Raw genomic sequence first — 20,314 nt, 5'->3', positions numbered from 1 at the left:
TAATAAATCTAAAGTCTTTGGAAGCAAGAAGGTCTGTGCTCTCTTTGTCTCTTACTTTTAATATTATTAATGGGACTACAGATTTCCCCATTATATGTATTAGAGAAAATTAACTTCAATATTCTCCAGAGTAACGTATGGAATCTTTTTCCATTTGATTTGGACAATTACAACAGTGAATATGCTTTCAACGCCACTATCGCACGTGCTACTAATGAATTCAGTACTATCTCAAAAGATATGTTATAAAAATTGATTTTACTTGCTCGATAAATGTTTTGTACCCAATTTAATAGATCTTATTTTTTCTAATTAGAAATTATGTTAAATTTTCGTAACTAGTCTCTTAGAAGCTTTATTTGTCCCAAAACTCAATAAATAAATAAAAAGTGGTGCCTTCCGTAAGAGTTGCAGCCTCCACCGCCTCCATGATATAATTGTTGTAAACCATAATAGCAAGCAGTGAGATTCGCAGACCTAGTCATCTCATCCGCCACTACGGTTGGGATCCTCTCTGCTGAAGTTGGCTGGTTGCTGCATGATTACTCTTCAAGCGGCTTCTTGTTTCTTGCGGTTATTGCACCTGTAACGGGGTAAAAACTAAACCACTGGCAGCAGATTATAGTTGTGATTACTATTTTTTACTGATTTTACAACTTTTTTTCGCACTAGCAACGCATTGTCTGCATATTTTCCCCACTGCAGCTGGCTACAGCGTAAGGCCAGGAGCATTTTTTGCCTATTTTATTCGCATTTTTATTTGTATGTTTTGCGTCTGCATTTGTGTTGCTATTTTCTCTTCTTTTTATAAGCATTCTCTGCCAATTATTGCATAACATGAAACTCATTCACATGCCAGCCAACTCCACCAACAGTTAAATAGCGCGGTTTTACTTTGCATTTTTGTGCAAATAAATGTGTTTTTTCTGACTTGCTGTTTTGCTATTTTCTGTGTTTTGTGTATTTGAATAATTTACACATTTGCTGCAACTATTGCTAAACAATAATATTTTAAGTAATGCACTCGCATTAGCTGACATTGTAGAAGAGGAGCGAATTTTGATTGGCTCAAAATTATCAAATAGAATTTCGAAACTGAAAATAAAACCAACAGCTTTGCGACTGCACCACTGAACTTGCAAAAAGTATTTCGCGGGAATGATGCTAATTGAAAGTACAAGCATTTGATAATTTTTGCTCATATTTGGAAGCTTAAGCCTACATATGATGAGTTCAGTGGGCGCGATGCGAAAGCGTTAGCTTTTTAAAGGTGGGGCTAAGTCTGTACCTAGTCAAGTTAGCTGATTGGCATTGAAAAATATTAAACTTTTTTAGTCATCACGGTTGACATTCAACTCCGGAAGTATTAAGAATTTTATTAGTATTTTGTTGTTATTCCAATTAATTCAAATTAACGATGAATATTAAATCCAAGTGCTCAGAAAGTTTCTGACAGGAAAAAAAATAGTCTCACATCTAGTTGGTCAAAGCAGAAAAGCATATGAAAGCAATGAAGATTAGGCAATTATACGAAGTCCTGAGTTTCGTAGCACTAGGTTTTTCTTACTTTAGCACAGAACTTTTCCCATATCTCACTAGGTATAATATAAGTTATTATTTTTTTAATAATTATTAATCTTACAATAAGAAATTTTCCCATATTTTATTCAGATAATCCATTTTTATGCTTAAAAGTTTTAAGTCTAAAAATCGGTAAAAAAAATTCGTCCAGGTGCACCTTGAAACCTTAAGAAAAATCTCTTTTAATAATAATAATTTCAACTTTTTACCTCAGATAATTCTGTTGCGAGTTATGATGTACACCGCAAACTATTTTTTTGCTTGCATACAAAGAAAGCACATTTGAAATTTCAGTGCCCCAAAGTCAATATTTCACCTTCCTTTTATTACATTCCGCTGCACTTCCGTCTCTTCGCCAATCACTACACTATCAAATAAATTACAATTACCTTCACCAACAATGAAGCAAAATGCTGTGCAGTTAATTGCCGCCCACGCACGAAAAAACGACAATGTACACAATGCACTGATGAGCGTCTGCAGCAGCAAATGAGGCAATAAAAATTAATCACCATAAGAAAAAAATAAAAAATGCAGAAAACCAGCATCCAGTCTAAACAATGTCTGTATAGTTAAATTACCTCCAGTCAACCAGCGCATTGCCAACAAAACCATCACCAGTGAGCAACATTCAACGCTTCTGCTGCTGCTTCTGCAAAGAGTGGCAGCATCGCTGAGTGTCGCCTCAACATGTGTGCAGCATACATAATTATTAGCGGATTTCGCCTCCGTTACTGTTTTCATGTATGCGTATAGTACCGTAAGACGCAACACTTGCAGCATAGCGCTGAGTGCCGCTAAAAAACTGGAACTGAGGCAGAAAAATAGCAGTAATTGTTCATGCCTTTGGTGCTCTTAATGATGAGCGTTATGCATTGGGTTGAGGTTCAAGATATTATGGACATATCCATATGAATACTGTGAAGACCCATTATATGGACATGTGAGATTTGATTTTATTTATGTTAAGATTATGATGTGGAGGAATTGTTTACCATATACATGGAGTGAGTGTCATAGTGATAAGGTCACCACACAATTATAAGATTTTACTATATATATTTTTTATTTAATTTAAAATTAATTTAATTAATAATTTTAATTTTAATATAAAAAGTTGCTAGAAAGGCTCGTTGGTTTTCATAATTTTTTTTACTTGTTGTTTTGTTTTTGTTGCTTCAAGTTCGACAAAGTTTGAAGTTTGGATTGATTTGGTCCTTGCCACAAAAGTGAATTATATTTTTACGAAAAAAACATTAATTATTAAAAAAAAACTAAATATAGTCAAAACTTATAAATATGTGGTAACCTTATTTACATATTTTGTTTAATTTGTGATTGTTTTGGAATTTTAGGTGAAGCTATTTGATCCATATTTTGAGTTTCTAATAAAAACTGTATGTTTTTCGCTTTTTGTTTTCTTTTCTTGTTTTCTTTTTTAGTGTGTTGTTTTTAATTAGTTTAAAGTGAATTTTTTTTTTGTGGAAAAAATTGGTAATGGGTTCGACTATATTCTTCAAGTTTCAATAATCTTTCACTGTTTTGAATCGTTTGTTTCAAATTTTGTCCTCTAACAGGTCCAAGGCGCACTCCGTTGGATATAAGCTCGTCTTTAGACTGAACTACTCTGATTTCACAAACTCTTCAATCACAATGGCTCAACTATGGCTTCCAGATTTTACCTGCACCAATGCCCGCATTTTCGTTCATTTATGTAGCCACAGAGCTTAACTTTTTGAGCGACAAAAATTTCAAGTTTACCATAAAGGTAAAATGAATGTTTTTGATTATTAGGTTTGTTACGAAACGCGTCTAAAAGAAGATATAAAATTTTAAAGAAACTTCTTAAAGGGGAAAAATAATACACCGTTATTTAACGACACATGGGATAGAAGAAAGATTTATTGCTTAAAAGTTTGACAACAATCGCGCACGGCATAACAAATATGTGGATCAACTTTTAGGCCACTGCTGCCTAAATAGTTAAAATTTGCTTCATCAATAAGAAGTGTTGATGGAAATGAAAGTCTAGTACTATTATTTTATGCAAATTCATCTAACTTATAACGTAGATGATGGCCATTTCCCCGTGAAAGCTGGACCTTGAAATCGGTCAAATTAATATACTTAAATTTTTATAAAATCGTACATCAGAAACCGTAGAAATAATACAGCATATCGTATTGGAAAATCGTCAAGTGACTGAAAGGCAATGGGACAAAAATACAATCGAATGCGACTTTCTCACCAACATTTAGAGTGTTTTCGTAAATATGGAGTTTCTGCATCGATTCATCACTACACATGAGACTTTGGTCTATCACCATGATACCAAATCAAAACAAGAGGCTAAAGAGTGGATCTTCGACTCCGAAACAAGTTTGTATCCAGAAATCGTCAAAGAAAGTGTTAACATCAGTTTTTTGAGATGCGAAAGGAATTTAGCTTATAGATTTCTTGCAAACAAGTAAAACAATAAAATCTGAATATTATTGTAACCTTTTAGGCCAACTGAAGGAACATTTTCGCAAAGAGAAGACCCAGCTTGAAAAAGAAAGAAATTATTTCTCATCAGGATAATGCACCGTGTCAAAAGAGTATTTTGACAATGGCTAAAATCCATGAACTAAAGTTCGAATTCTTGGATTATCCACCGTTTTCACCAGATTTGGCCACTAGTGACTTCCATCTGTTTCCAGACCTAAAAAAAAATTATGCGTGGGAAGCGTTTTTCATCAAATGTGAAAGCGTATTTTGCAGCCCTTCCAGATTCTAACTTCAGATATGGAATTCATAAATAGAAATCTCATTGGAACAATTTTTTTTAAATTGAGGGAGACTATACTGAATAATAAAGTGTATTTTGAACCATAAAATTGTCTTATCGAAGCGCAAAATTTATTGAACAACCGTACTGTCGTTTTGTCGTAGAGTACATACTCCCTTCCCTACTTAAATTAGGGCCAAATTAATTCACTTGCATAAGCAATAAAGTTCAAATGAATTATGTTGAATATGAAATCATTTCCTAAATATTATAGCAACAACAAATAATTATACACCTTACACATGTCAGTATATCATTACTGGCTCATGGCGTTGTAGTAAGATTTTGTGAGAATTCACAAATCCGGCAGTTATTATTCAATTCGTATTGAAATGTTACAGTAACAAAAACAACAAAAACAACAAAACCGCAGGGGCAGCAAAAGCAACATCGAATGCCACAACAGGCCAATGACATGCCATGTGAAGTATGAGAAAACGAAAGACTTCAGCACCAAACTTTATGCATAACTACTATGCATACAATGCGCGAATAGGTATCAGTATATGAACCAATGTATGGTAATATGGGTGTTAAAGCAAGTAACACGTACCATCAAACGTTGCACAGAAATGAGCGCAGTTCAGGCAGTGGAGGAAGTAAACGCTGAGAAGCATACACAAATAGCTGCAGCAAATGTACTTATACGCGTACATAAACATACAATGCGGGGCGGAGTAGCATTTGAATTTTACTTTCTGTATTTGCTTCATTGTAAACAAGTAGAAAATTAGCTACTTAGATAGCAGATAGATGAGGGGCGTGTGTGCTCATACTCTACGTGGATGCAGCGCACCGCAAAAGCCTACCACGTCTCGAAGTTGAGTTAGTTGAGCAAAAGATGGGCAAAACGAAAACACCGTCAGACATGAATTTGTATTATTCACCTGTAGCAGCGCAACCACAAATGGTGACAACGACCTTGAGTCACAGCCTCAACGACATAGCTGCGAGTTGAAACAGCAAAGCTATGGCTTGTACAAATTAATGTTATGTATGCGTGCTTATAATTTTTTACTTATTTAAACCTTTTAAATTTTCCCTCGGAATACATTGGAAACGAAAAAATAAAAAAAGCGACTAACAATCAAAACAATATCGCGTCATAATCAAGCCGGAAGTACCAACTGAACAAATAGGTTTATTTTTTGTCTAAACAGTTCAAAAAATATATAAATATATTTCTCAAGCACAATGTTTACAAATTGTACGCATTCTATTAATGAATGTACTAAAATTATCTCAAAAGATCACACAAGTATGTTATTTGGTACTTAAAAAAAGGCGGAAAGTATGTGATACCAAGAATGCGAGCACCGTCAAACAAAAGAATCGCGCATACGCCTTGTTGGCCAAGAGATCTGCGCAAGAGAATGGAGAGGTCATTGCGTGTATGCCAGAAAAGCAAAACAAAAAACACTACATTTATTTACTCCACTTTAAACTTCATATTTTGCATGCACATACATATCTGCCTACTCAGAAAGAGGTGTAGCTACATTGTTCAATATCACCTTTGTCTGTACTTATGTACATAAGTATGTATTTATTTATATGCAAAACAGGCAGAACCGTAACTATGCAAACACTCGAAAACTACTTAAGTTGAAGACTGTTTGCTTGTTCAAACTTGCATATGCGTGCTTTTTTATTGTTTCTATTTTTTTTATTAGAAGAATATGGTGAATAGCAAAAGTCGTAAGATAAAAGACATTTTAGTTAAATCCAGAGCAGATTTTACGTTCTAGTCAAAGATATGATTAAAACAACTTTTAGCTAAAAGAGAAAATCCTGAATACCAGAAATACATATTTGGAAATGAATCAGCTTAAGGTAAGTAAAATACAAGTATTTGTCTATCAAATTCTAAACATATGCTCCGAAAATGATTTTAAAATCTCTATAAATCTGAAGACATAATTTGACATATGTTCACAATTTATTTGCTTGTTATTTAATTTTAATAATATATTTTTTATGAAAATATTTTTCATTCTCTTATAAAAACCATTCACTTATAAGTCGATGTTTCAAACGTTAAACAAAGTAAAAACAAAATCAACAAATTTTCATCAAAGTTTTAAACTTTTTAATCAAAATATTTGGTAAAATTTCGGGAATGTCAGTTCCACTAAATTGGGGTGTAATAAAATGCTAATCATTCGAAAATCGCGTCGATATTTGAAATTTTTTCTGGCAATTGAAAATGTATATTAAATACTAATTTGGTATATCAATCAGCCAATACTGATAAAGAACACGTTTTTCCCTTTTCTAATTATAATAATAAAGTCTTCCACGCTAGCGCAGCATTCATTTTAGTTTATATAATAATTTATTGTTATGTAAGCCTTTATAAAATAAAGTAAATTCAAATGCTTTCACCATAAGAATGTGCTTTCACCATTAAATAATGAGTTGCTGTTTCATCAAAGCGTCGTTCGCCATACAACTTCTCATCGAGTTCAAAAGGATAATACCAGTCCCTGTTTCTTTTTTTGTTTTTTGTGTATCGATTGCATCAGTCTTCTTTTTTCGTGAAGTACTTGTATGGCGGCCGCCGAAGCCGAATGGGTTGGAGCGTGATTACCATTCGGAATTCACAGAGAGAACGTTGTGAAATACCAAAATTAAGAAAAACATTTTTCTAATAGCGGTCGCCCCTCGGCAGGCAATGGCAAACCTCCGAGTGTATTTCTGCCATGAAAAAGCTCCTCATAAAAATATCTGCCGTTCGGAGTCAGCTTGAAACTGTAGGTCCCTCCATTTGTGAAACAACATCAAGACGCACACCACAAATAGGAGGAGGAGCTCGGCCAAACACCCAAAAAGGGTGTACGCGCCAATTATATATATATATATATACTTGTTTACATTTGCCATAATTTGAACGTAGATACCAATCTTTATTAATTTTGTTCTAAGACTTGCGTGTCATATTTTGTCTTGGGTAATGCGGAACTTAAATAAATTATGTCTTAGCAGAAAATTTAAAAGTGAGCAAATGTGGCAGCACTTGACCTTGGCTTTAAAGTGCTATAGAATTTAGATCGTCCGCTTTGTCATAAGATAAATGTGAGTTACTCGTATTATGTGAAGCAAATTTTGGGTGGTACGAAATCGGCAGCCAATTATTTAGTACATCAATTATTTACGGTAATCGCACATTGCTTGTCAAAAACTGAGGGGAAAATTCAAGCGCATAACTCTTAATAATTTACTTTAAGAAAATCACGAAGCATTTTAAATAATTTTAAATCTTAGTGCTCAACATAGAGAATTCATAAATTCATTTTTTTCATAGAAGTTCGATTTCGATATCGAGTTTACTTTACTTTGCTCTTTGTGAGCACGTCGAAAGCCTGGAGTGTGACTTATGCATAGGTATTACCACAAGCAAATCAACTGGCATGAAATATAGACAAAATGGCTTTTTGGTAAATTTGTGGTCTTTATCATTTAAATGGCAAGTTCTATAACTGACTTAGTGCTAATACAGGCTTGTTCAAATTAATAAATAAAATAACTAACAGTAAAGTTCTACTTCTTCACTAAATTGATTTCTGGTACCTCATAGCCTTAACCGTTAGAGCAAATTATATATTTCCTATTTCATAAATGAAATATAAAAAAATAATTTTAAAAAGTAATTCACACTTTTCTACCAGTTTTCATATACATACATAGGTATGCATTTATTGTACTTCTCTTTGTTTCTTCTTTTGAATTATATTTCATGCTGTTTATTTGGTCTGCGCAGTAATAAAGTTTTATATCGAAATTTTTGTACTTTAAAAATACTAATTATTATTTGCCATAATTTCTAGAGTGTGAAACTTACCTTTTCTGTATATTTTTGCTAAAGGCGCAAAATTTGTTATGTTGCTTCGGTTGATTTGTTTGTATTTCTACTACTTTGGAATTTATTTTTCCTCACTGTTGTGCTTCTTTTTGTTTTGATTATTGTTTCCTTCTTTATCTCTATTTTTAATTTTTTCTTTAACTTTTATAGTTATTACGTAAAATACTTCATCGGTATGTGCAAATACTGTTCTTGGCACTTCTGAACAGCCTCTCAACGTATACTGGTTACTCATACGCCGGGGTGAGCGGATTTTAAATTTTGTTTATTATGTTACTAAGCTGCGCAAAAAAAGTAAATATTTAGTAAATGAAAACAATATCTATTTTAAGACACGTGTGCTTGAAATGTATGCTGAAATGCTTATATATCATTAAAACTTCTTTTTTTGTGTGTTATTAATATTTATTTTTTCAATAATTTATTTAAAAATTTATAATTTTTTATAATGGAAAAAATTAATGAAAACCTTTACTGCCTTTACAGTTATTATTAAAATGGCAACATTAATCATTAACTTATCAAGTGAACGGATATGCAGTTTCGACAATATTTTACAAAGGTTCTTTTGATGTTGGAAGGTATTCAAACTTCATAATTATATCAAACACCCTAATTGAGTATAGAGTTGGTCCCCATTGAAAGAAAGTGTAGTTCGGTGAGGGTCTTTGATAAGTTTTACTTTCTTTTTCGGTTAATGTTCATTATTTTTTATTTTAATAAAACTCATAGCTCATTATTAAACAAAAACAATATACAAGACAGTATACAAAAATTAGGAAAATTCTACAATTGACAAATATACAAATATACAATCGTATGCAGTTGTATTGCTTGTTAAGTTTTAGTACAACAAATTGCGAGTTGGAGTTGCTAAACATTTTGATCTTTTCAATTTTCCCCGCTGGCGGTGTTGCAAATTTTATGAACATAAAAAATTGTCGGGATTTGTTATACGGAAAAAATGCGCAACACCGCCAGGAAAAAACAGCCAAAAATTAGTTAGAATTTTGATCCACTTCAAACTCGTACTTTATTATATTAAAATTTAGTGGAACATAAAAAATTGTCGGGATTTATTATACGGAAAAAATGCGCAACACCGCCAGGAAAAAACAGCCAAAAATTAGTCAGAATTTTGATCCACTTCAAACTCGTACTTTATTATATTAAAATTTAGTGGGCTATAAAATCACGTTTCCAAATTTTTAATTAAAAATTATTTTTAAAAATTTGAAACTTTGACGGAAGTTATCTGCTGACTTAATCATTAAGTCACTAAGTTTAGGCTGAACTTAAACTCATTTTTCTTTTTTAAAGCTAGTGAGTCAAAAATAAGTGGTGCAAAAGGTACCTCGCTATATGACCTCACTATGCCTACGGATACAATGTTATTTCGAAAATCGAATAAACATCCTTCTTAAAAATGATCCCAACGACGAAGGGAGCAATAAGGTATTCTGAGAAGTAAACTTACGCTTAGCTGTTACAAAAAATTGGAAGGAGAAAGAAGAGCCAAGCATACAAAGTTGGACGAATATTTTAAGTCCAATCAATCAACAACAACAGGAATTGATGACGACAGCGTTTCATCTGCCATTTATAATTTTTGTTGTTTTTTTCGTCTTAACAGTTTTTTATATTTTTTTTATTCTTGGTTGGTGCGTTCTTTTATTTTTATATGAGCATTTTTATAGAAAATAAAAATAATAGTGAGGTATGGGTATATATACCACTTTTGCTTTTTGAAACATAAAAAAAATGAAAAATTTAGTCTTTACAGCAAAATAAATCGGCACCTTATACTTTTTTATCCTACATTTCGAAATTTGTTGGATACTTTTATTAACATGTAAAATTTTGTTAAAATCTGCACATTGAACTTCTCGTCTCGTATACTTTGCTTATTCATATTTGTTTAGATATATTTAATGAAATTTGTGTATTTATAGCAATGTACTTTATTAAATTTTTTTCAGTTTTGTCCTTCATATATGCTTTTTTTTATACAATTAATCTTGATTTTGCTTAACGTCTCTCCAATATGCTCAAAAATGATTTATTTAAAAATATTATTTTTCTTCCTTACAGGCACGAATAGTTCCTTTGCGCATTCATTTATATCTTAGTTGTCTGTATTTTTAACAGTTATATTTTGTGCGGTATATTTTATAATTATTTACATCTTTTTTCTTTGCACGCACTCAGGCCAACAGCTGTTTAACTAAAATTTACTGATACGTTTTTCTTGAATAATTCTATGCATGTACATATATGCCTGTGTATGTGTATGGGACTCAAAACTGTTGCTTAGTTTGCGTATTGCAATTTTTTTAAATGTTTGGTTGCTGCATGCAGCCACAATTAATTTCTCTTTTTTTCCTTGAAAGCAAAACTACAATTTGCGCGTGCTGGTTATTGCTGTAAATTGTTGTAGTTGTTCGCTATTTGTTGTTTGCAGTTACCGATGTTGGTGTTTAAGTTTGTTATTGTTATTATTATTATTATTATTATTTATTCTTGTTGGAGTAGTTGTTGTTTTTGTTTACCTGCTCGCATTTACTTGCGTTGTTGTAATTATGTGGTGGTTGTTAAATTTTTTCTTTCCTTTGTTTTTTACTTGCGGTTGCTAAAGCTCTGTTTGTTGTTTTTGTGCCACCAACTGGTTTCTCAACTAAAAGTTTTTATTTTACTTCATTTTATTTTACCTAGCGCTCCTTTTTGTTGAAATGTTGCACAGAAAAATGTTAACGGAAATTTTGCAAAACCCAAATAGTTTTATTGAATATTTTTTCTTGAAGAATTCTTTATTCGCAAAATGTACATTCAAATTTATAGTACCTATTTACAATATTTATGAGTAATATTATTTTTATTATTTTGTTTAGTTTATTTCAAATTTAACTTGAATTTGAATATTTCCTTCAAAGTTTTGTATAGTTGACCGTTTAAGCATTCAGAATGCAAATAGGTATAGAACGACTTGCAAGAGCATTGAAATAACCAGACCCGATAACACCATTCGCCGCTTCATTGGCAAGCCAATATTATCAAAATTTAGTTACTAGCATCAGAGAATTGTTTTAAAAATTCAATAATAAGAGACCCCAAAAACCACATACCCTGAATTGAATTAGTTAAGATTTGTTATTTCTGGAGTTAATTTGTTCTTCTAAGAGTAAGAGCCACGATCCCCACGCAATTCACGATTAGACGTACTAAGTCGATTGACTTGGCCCATTTTGAACTAAAGTTAAGATATTTTCTATACTTTGATCGATGCGGTGTCTCACTGGACCACGAAAATTTAATACATTGAGCGCCTTACCGTGACCAGAAATTCAAAATTTCACTACCAATTAATTTTTACTAATTCTTAATGGTTGGTGTTCCCTTAATTTCAGTATGATATTAATGGATGGCATTGTTAGATCATAAAAAAGTATTACGTTGATATTTAATTGTTCTATAAATATTATATATTTAATTGGCATCCTTTATTATCTGTTTGGTCGCTCTTTTGCTTAAATTTATGGTGTGCGCCTTAATGTTGCTCCACAAATCCAGGAACCTACCGACTTATGCCACCTCCGAACGGCAAATGGTTTTTTAAACGAGATTTTTTCTTGACAGAGGTTTAAGGAAATTTTTTTTCCATATTTAGTGTTTAATGGCCGGATATTCGAACGCGGACACCGGCCGCCCAACCGAAGGTTTTAAAAAAGGTGTCCACTGGAGGGTTAAGTAGATTATTATTATTTTCCTATTTGTCTGCTTCTCTGGTGAGCAGTTCTCTATGTACTTTTGAACTCTTGCATCGATCTTAATGGTATTTATACCAGGTAAGATTTATATAAACGCGAATGTCATATGCTATATAGGATTTGGCTGCAGTTAGAAGTAATGACAACTTATCTAGGCAAAATTTTTTTTATTAAGCTGTAACTTTAGTAAAAAAATCACAGAGCAGTTATATTTGCTATGCAGGATTATAATTTTTATAAATTTATGTATTCATTTTATTTACTTTTGAAAACTTTCCGTTAGCTTGGTTGATCATCACTGATCTCAGATATGTCAAAAATCGTCCCTCTTGTTTTTATTATTTTATTTTATTTTATTTTATTATTACAGTTAACTTATTTCCATTTTTTAATTGAAGATTCTGAATTTATTGATGAGTTTTAGACACTTGGTTTCATTTACATGTTAAATTTTTTCTTTATTTTATATATTTTGTTCCTTTGTTTTTCTGGTTTTCTCTTTCTTAGCTTATCTTGTCTTTTATTTCCCTGTAATTATTATACATTTAAATATGTAGCTATTTTTTTTTTTGTTTTGTAATTAAACTTTTTCACTGCAATTAAGCTTTTTTCATGTAAGTTGCTTATTGCACGCTATTCATTTCTCAATCATTTCACTTTTCTTCATCTTTTATTGTTGTTGCTTTGTTTTCTTTTTATTTTTGTTTTTATTGTTGTTGGCATCAATGACACTGAACACATGCAACTTTCACAGCGCCACTCGCAACAACTGGAATGGTCACTCTAAAGTGTATTGGACAATACCGAATTGTTTAGGAGCAATGAAATTTGCAAAGCGGTGCATAAATCTCAAATTACTTGAAAGAAAAATTAAAGCTTCTTTCTGGCATTGAATTTTTTCACAATTTTTCGTCATCACAAACTGCTATTTTTATTATCAAGTAGTATCTTTTTAATAACTTCTTCAAGATCATTTTAGTTTTCTCCCATTATTTATTAAAATATTGCAATTTTTTAGGAAGGTGTCGAAAATTTGCAAATCGTAGCACCAGCTATTATTTTGCTGTCACTCCACAACTTATAACGCATCTGTTGTCGCAACAGTTTCAAAAATTTCTTACAAAATTCACTATTTTTCTTCTTCGTCCATTGTCAACACTCAATACCAGCGCTATCACCAATATATTTTTGTCATTTTCTCTACTAATTTTCTAGTGAGTTTCGAAAATTTTCCGTATTTCATATTCAACACACAAACATCGTGGAATAAATATTTCCAATACGTGTAACAAACGAAAAAACCAACCACACTTGTTGCACACAAAATACACTGCATACAAATATACGTACTATATAAATATAAACGTGTATGCTGTTGTTGTTATTGCAATGATTTCATATTGCATACGCTCTGCTCTACAGCGGCAATGGCGATGAGAAGCCGAAGTTGAAGAAGTAAACTAACTAAGAAGTAAATAACTAATATGAAATAGTTAAAAACTCGGGACGGTAACGGTAACGGCAGCCGAAAACCTCACTCAGCAAACGCACTCGACGACTTTCGCGACTCAACTGTTAGCCAGGCGCTGCAGCAAGTGGCCACTCACCACCATTCACCAGGCACCAGCAGCCGTCAGCCGCAAGCCGCCGCCAGCCAGTAAAACCAGCAAACCAACGCCGAAAAACGTCAATAACCACAACAACAAAATACAACTAATGAGCAAAATCAAAAGCACAAGCAGCAGTGGTAGAAAAAACAACAACAACAATATGGCTACTAAGCAATCGTACAACATACATTATTACATACTAAGCAGCATTGCTGTTACCGTTGGCAAATGCTTGCACGCATGTGTGTGTGTGTTTCTTTAGCTCACATACTAGGCCACGTTCGTTGCTTAAGTCATTCGTTTTCTGGCTACCAGCCATAGAGCTTTCTGCTTTTAGCTGGGCGACTTCGCCTTCATTCCAAGTTTTTGGATTGCTAGCATTTTTGCTGTTTCTTTTTATTATTTATTTTTACCTGCTGTAGCCAGCTGAACAGCTGTCTGAGCTGTGCTAAGCTTGTTGTTTCTTCGAGGTGTTTTTCTCTTTACACCATTGGGCTGCGCTGCTCTGAGCTGCACTGATTACATAGTACGTTGCTACGCTTCGTTTCGTTTGTGGATTGTTGCCGAGCACTGGTAACTAAATATCGTTACTTACTCTCATATCACTCATATCAATCCTCCCTTCCCGTGCGCAACCACAAATTTCCTGTGTGCTTTAATTTTGTTTATGTTTATTTTCGTATTTAGAGAAGCTTTGAACGTAATTTGTGTAAAGGAAATGATGAAGAGAAAGGAGATGAGGAAGACGAAGAATAAGAAGTAAACTGCGAAGGCTAAAGAAGTGGATTGACTTGCTTGGGCGAAAGAGCTTTTGCTCTTAATAAATTTAAGCTGAAGCTCAAAAATCTGTCAGTAACTTAAGAGTATATGCCTGCGTCAAATTCTCTTACCTGTAGTAATTTAGCCAACGTAAAATTTAAAAAATTTGAAATAATTCAAAATCAAACAGGTATTTATCTAAATTTTACTAAAACCTGAAATTTTGCATCACAATTACCGTCACACTAATTATATTTTTTACTATCAGCATACTCACTTCTTGCAAAAAACACTTATCAGCCAACTGGACTGCCTCTCAAACATATACACACATGCATATATGCGCTAAATATTATAAAATATATTTTACTTTACACACTATTTTTCGGCAGTATTGCAAAAAATATTACATATCGCACTTAATTTATCTTTAAAACTGTTCATTATGACTATCATTAACACCAAATGCGATATTTTATTTTATTGCTTTTGTTTTTCAATGTATTGTGGTATAAAATTTTATTAAGTCAAGCTAATATTTTTAGTTTAGAATATTCAGCTTCGTTACTCCAACAGTTTTGTTTTTATTTTTAGTACCTTAAATTCAAAAAATAAAAATCAACTAAAGTGTTATTACTAAAAACCTGAGTGCTCTTAAGTGCAATTAGCAAGTTTTTATCTTAGTTGTTTTTTTTTCAACTTAATTAAAACACAGTGCAGCAAAATTTGGCATTAAACTTAACGATCTAGTACTTAATATTTTCGAGGTACATACATATATTTAAAATAACTGAACTGCGCCAATGTATTTCCTAAAGTATGGGCACAGCATAAAACTTCAAAACACAAATTATCAAGAGCTGAGAGGGAAAAGATTTTCTGAGTTCGTATCAATCCCAAAATACGATTTTCAAGCATTATTTTAGACAGCATTCACAATTTTTCATTTTTGTGGAGTCCATATGCCTTTTCCACGAATGGTGCTTCATTAGTAGTCCTTCAATCCTCATAACTCACTCCTTTCTCTGCCTGATAAGGAATTTTACCGCCACCCTGTTAGGCCTTTTCAGGAAACACTTGAATGTTTTGCAGGTGTCAATACTGCACCAATGGCTCTCATGAGTTTTTATTAATTATTATTTCACTTATTAATGAAACCCCGGCTGGCTCCATTACATATGGTGCTAGATGCCCCGAAGGGGCTCTTTTCGAAGAGTTTTGAACAGCTTATACAAGCTTTAGGGCAGCTTGACTATCCCTACGATCTTATGGCTCCGCCACCTTTCGCAAATTGTCCAGTCTGCTACTTTAAGGGGGTATTCTTGTCTAGAAATTTGAAAAAATCGAATTTTTTTTTTCAAAATTCGATAGCTTAAGTATTCAAAAATATCTTCCTAAAAGGATTTTTTCAAAATTCGAATTATTTTCGAAGTTACAACTATTTTAGAGACGCGACAGCTAGACTGGTTTGAGCGGACGGCTGTAATAATAGGCAGGTAACGTAAAATTTTAAACGTGTTTTTCTCGAAGCTACAGCACGAAAACTGGAAATTACAATTTTTATTATGTGTAAACAATTCGAGAAAGCTTAGGGAAAAGTCGACCTCAATTTTTGAGTAGCCGCCATTTTATGAAAAAAAAGTTTTTCCCATTTTTTCTGCGTCATACGATAATGACATTCATATTAATTAAGAATTTGTCATCTTTTTTTTCAGATGACCACAAGGGTAGAAATCAAGAAGGTATAATTCCATGAAAATTTTTTTTTCTTTAATTCATTTTGTGTGCTCTTAATATATAAATAAATAAATGATAAAAAAATGGATAGTAAAAATATCAATAGCTTATTTTTATTCACCGTCAAAAAATGCTCGAAGTTCGGCCTCTAAACTAGAATACCCCTTAAGTACTGCAAAGACTTTCTATTGAAAGGTGCTTCATTTGATGCTCTACCCCCACAATGGGTTTCACGTATCCGTAGTCCCGCACGGCTATGGCGGCCGCACTTAATTATACGATAAATTTAAAGTACATTCCCAAATTTGTTCCAAAAAGTTTTTAAGAAAATAATTAAAATTTTTGTGATCATTTGTTGAATTTTCATAATTATTCTTCAATTTTTCAAATTAGACTGGCATAGTTTTTACAGACAATAAATATAATTGGCGTTCACAAAAAAAAAACATCGAAAACAGCTGGGCGAAATGTTGAGGTGGTACAGTTTTTCCGCGGGCAGTAGCTTAAATTAAATTCGTATACATGTGCATACACTTTAGACTAACCAAAAATGCAAAAATTCATTTTTCTAAATAAATTGAGGATGCAAAAAAAAGATATGCAGAAAAAAACCGGTCATCTGTAGAGGGAAGCTCAAATCAGTTTGGACTTTCATTTGACAAACTAAAAAATACACTATTTAAGGTCTTAATAAATCCCCTACAAAAATTAAGGTTACTGGACGATTAGAAAACCTATGTAATATGTTTTTCTAAGGTAGAAGGTTACAATACACTTAGATAAACTGTCGAGAACTACAGCGTTCTGTACAAAAAGACGACTTAGTTCTCTATATAGAGAGAAGGGTTATGTATCGCACCTTATTATAACGCTAAATTCTAATTGGTTTCTAATGTGGACCGACCCCCACTAACTTTGGACGGCCGATCCACTCATGCCAGTGGCACACCCCCTGGAACTCCCCTGGGGGGTTCCCTATACAATCATTTCCAAATATAACCATTTTTGGCCTTTACATGAGAAAAGAAACTAAAAAGTTTGACCCAAATTGGGGGACATCAGAATTCGTTTTAGAGGTATAGTTCCTTCGGCAAAGTTTCTTATTTCGATCCCTAGAATATGATTTTCACAGAGCAATGGGCGATTTTTTTGCCTCCCCACAAAAGACACTAAAAATTCGACCCAAATTGGGGACATCAGAATTCGTTTTAGAGGTATAGTTCCTTCGGCAAAGTTTCTTATTTTGATCCCTAGAATATGATTTTAACATAGCAATGGGCGATTTTTTTGCCTCCCCACAAATCGACCCAGCCTAACTTACATATATGCAAAACATATATAAAACGTTTTCAAAACACAACCAAATCTGGAAAAGCATCTGTACAAAAAATATCAGTAAGTCAAATGAAATCAGTTAGTTTTATTATTTCAGCGTCGTATTCAGTTTGTAGTCATATTTTCTTTGTACGCCTTTTTCTTAGAATATCGTCCTTTGTCAAGCTAAAAGATAGCGGTAGACGTTCGCTCGTAATCTGTGTCTGCCGCGTGAACTTGTCATGAACTTTTCCGCTGCATGAAAAGTTACGGTAAATAGTTAATCTTTCTGAAATTATACAATGCTTCTAAATTTTTGAATCCATATTTAGAAATATATTATATAAATAAAAATAGTATAAAAATATATAATATACATATATTAAATATATAATATTTAATAATATATAATATTTAATTTTCATATTTGCTGGCATGTTCCTGCACCTCGTTTTATGAATTTTGAAATTGGTCCAAATCATCAAAATGGAAAATTTGGTTAAAATCCATAGTCTCTTCGACTAAATAATATTATATATATCGTTGAGTTATTAATTTTACGAATAGAATTATTGAAGAAAACTTTTCACGAACTCGTTTTACTGCTGTTTGAAGGACAGTTGTTTGATACGGCATGCCGGGTACATGCAAAGGCCAATATGTCAAAGTATATCCCTGTAAAATTTTAAGTTGATATCTTTATTACTTTTTGAGTTATATTCGATAGCGCGGCAAAAAACGCATTTCGAGAAAACCACGATTAAAGTTTTGGTTCTTACTCATCTTTCGTTCGACGTTCATTACTTCACTGGCTTTATAGGGACTTTTTGAGCTTCTATTATACTTAAAACAAAGAAAAGATATTATTTATATTGTAAATGAATTTTTAAAGCAAAAAAAGTGCTGGAGGAGCTGCTCTTTAATCAATAACTCTGACACTTATTGGAATGGCATAGTTCGAGTATTTTTCTAATTATAATTCTCTAACCTGATTTTCGTTTCGAGAAACATTAGAGAACTATGTACATTAGAATTTGAATGTAAGATCTAAATGTTTATCTAACGTTAGGGACTTTGTTTGCTGGGTCAAGCCGCAGAACTGCCCCAACACACCGAGAGCCACGGAAGTAGTTTACATTGCATACGATAGATCCAGTTTTCCCGCAAGTAATTTTTGAGGACCAATTTCGTGGAGAATCTAAATCAAAAACTTCTCAAAGATACAATGAAAGAAACTATAAATAAAAAAATATTGGCCTAAGTTTATACGAAATAAAAAATGCAGTTTTAACCACAACTTTTGTTGAAATATGCCTTTAAATTTTTGGCACGGGAAGTGACAATAGCCATTTCTCCTTGAACGGGACTAAAAATTCATATACAGCTGCGTTCTCATAAAATGCAAACAAATAGGATACATTTGTTATCCGTTTTTTCATATAAATCCCGAATAGAAGCTACCTCAAACACCTACAGCTTTGTTGTCAAAGCAGGGAACACTGCTAATTTGAGTAAAAGAAATGCATTTTGTCTCAAAGACTACACAAGTTTTCTCCATGAAATCGTTGCGTGTCTTAATGAAATAGTTAAGAATAAAATGTAATTTGATATTTATTTATTATTAAATTTATTGTTACTTTATCAATACACCTAAATAAGGCGTTTTTCAATAGGTACGCTTCAACTTTTTTCCAATAGGGAGGGCGAACGACGCAATATTTTTTATTTTTCGCTTGTCATTTGTAAACTTCATTAGTATACATTTCATCATGGAACGCTACACACTTGAGCAACGATTGAAAATCGTGCAAATTTTTTATAAAAATAATCGTGCAAATTTTTTATGAAAATTTATAAATTTTCCAAAAAATCATCTTCAGTGATGAAGCTCACTTTTGGATCAATGGCTTTTGTCAACAAGCAAAATATGCATTACTGGGCAGAAAGCAATCCACACGTGATTCATGAGGCACCGTTGCATCCCGAAAAAATCACTGTTTGGTGCGGTTTACATGCCGGCGGCGTAATTGGCCCATATTTTTTCGTTGACGAGAACGATCGCCACGTTACTGTGAATGGAAATCGATACCGCGACATGATAAACGATTATTTTTGGCCGCAATTCAATGGTATGGACTTAGACGACATGTGGTTTCAACAGGACGGGGCCACAAGCCACACAGCACACACTACATTTTATTTGTTGAAGAGTAAGTTCGTTGAGCGCATTATTTCCAGAAATCGACCGGTCGAATGGCCGCCGCGCTCGTGTGATTTGACGCCTCTAGACTATTTTCTTTGGGGTTATGTGAAGTCATTGGTCTACAGTAACAAGCCGGCGACGATTTGTGAGCTCAGAGCCAATATTGAACGCGAAATTGCTGGAATTTCGGCCGATTTAAGCAAAAGAGTGGTCGAAAATTGGGTTCAACGGTTGGACTTCGTAAAACGTGCACGCGGTGGTCATGCAAAAGAAATCGAATTTCATACTTAAATGTATATGTTCAAACTCGATAATAATAAAAAAATAAGTTAAAAAAGTCAAACCGTTTGTGTTTTATTCAAAAAAGTTCAAAAGTTGAAGCGCTCTTACTGAAAAAGGCTTTATATATAAATGCGACAAACTCTATTCAATTGATGTACTTAATTTTCTCAGCATTTATTTTAATATCTTCTATGTCAATTCCACAATCTGCGTTTTATAGGTCAAATGAATATTTGGTAGGAGAGGAGGACCACACCAAATCTTTGTCTTCAGAAAAGTATGACGCCGCTACATTAACGCATCACGGGGCTGAAACAGGTTAGCTCGATTCGAGGTGCTTCCGTTGCTTCAAGGGTTACCTTACTTGTACGTACA

At 33.0% G+C, this 20,314-nt stretch overlaps 1 protein-coding gene across 1 annotated transcript in view; it reads right to left on the bottom strand.

Moving 5' to 3' along the window:
• Positions 1 to 13,584, bottom strand: part of LOC129245798 (uncharacterized) — a 177,623-nt gene extending 164,039 nt beyond the window's left edge. The window contains exons 1-2 of the mRNA XM_054884191.1: positions 13,385 to 13,584; positions 8,250 to 8,551 (exon numbers count right to left, since the gene is read on the bottom strand). The gene's annotated coding sequence lies outside the window, so the exon portion shown is untranslated. The remainder of the gene's footprint in view (positions 1 to 8,249; positions 8,552 to 13,384) is intronic.
• Between the last annotated feature and the right edge of the window lie 6,730 nt (positions 13,585 to 20,314).

This window comes from Anastrepha obliqua, chromosome 4 (assembly GCF_027943255.1).
Source record: "Anastrepha obliqua isolate idAnaObli1 chromosome 4, idAnaObli1_1.0, whole genome shotgun sequence".
Taxonomy (NCBI): Eukaryota; Metazoa; Arthropoda; class Insecta; order Diptera; family Tephritidae; genus Anastrepha; species Anastrepha obliqua.
Note: the sequence above shows the minus strand (reverse complement) of the source record. Positions and strands in the feature narration are given on the sequence as shown.